Raw genomic sequence first — 913 nt, forward strand, 5'->3', positions numbered from 1 at the left:
CTTGTGTTTATTAGATTAAGGTGTCTACTTATTTTTTTCATTTGCAGTTATATAGCTTTCTTAATACAGTATTGTATAAGACAAATTCTATTTTTATAGTATTCTTTAAAAATTAAAAAAAAACTGCAAATATGGTCTCTTACCATAGTGAATATAATATGTACATCCCTTCTCTAACAAAATTACACTCTTATTATGAAATGCCAGAGTGGCCATAAAATCAGAACTAATTGCATAATTGTCATCAGAAAACATACTTGTCATTACTAAGTATGCAGATAAGCTTTAACATTTAAAGGAATAAGGTAGGATACTTCATTTAAAACTTTACTTGTGGAATGTTGTACAAGTTTATAAGCTATAGTTTAATTTAGTCTCTAAATACCTTTCAAAACTCATGTTTGATCAAACACAAGTGCTCTTCAAAGTTGTATTTAATTTATTGTATGGCTATTTTTTTCATATTTTATATAAGAAGCTATAATCCCCCCCAACTAATGTCATACATTACATGTTGTCCACTTTGCAGACATATAGACCCGCATATACAGGTTGCAAAATTCCCAGCTTTCTATTGGAAAGCCTATCTACTTCTTCTCTAGGTATCCTCTGTAGGAGGGTAAAGGAGTAAGCAAGAAGCCAGTGATGAGTGTTTTTTGTAGTAATAGTGACAAAAGAAGATATGAACTCAGACTGAGGTTATTATAGTAAACCCATTACACTGAATAGTGTGAACGGTGGCCCCTGAAATTGTACTACGTGAAGGACTTGGTTAATGCAGTTGATGTGAGAGAGTCAAATTCAAGATATATTTTAATGGTAAAATTCGCAAGATTTATCAACAGATTACCTATGGAAGGGTTTGCGAGAAAATAAAAAGCATAAAATATGATTTTTGGTCGTCAGCCTGAGC

Source organism: Panthera tigris, chromosome D1 (assembly GCF_018350195.1).
Source record: "Panthera tigris isolate Pti1 chromosome D1, P.tigris_Pti1_mat1.1, whole genome shotgun sequence".
NCBI lineage: Eukaryota > Metazoa > Chordata > Mammalia > Carnivora > Felidae > Panthera > Panthera tigris.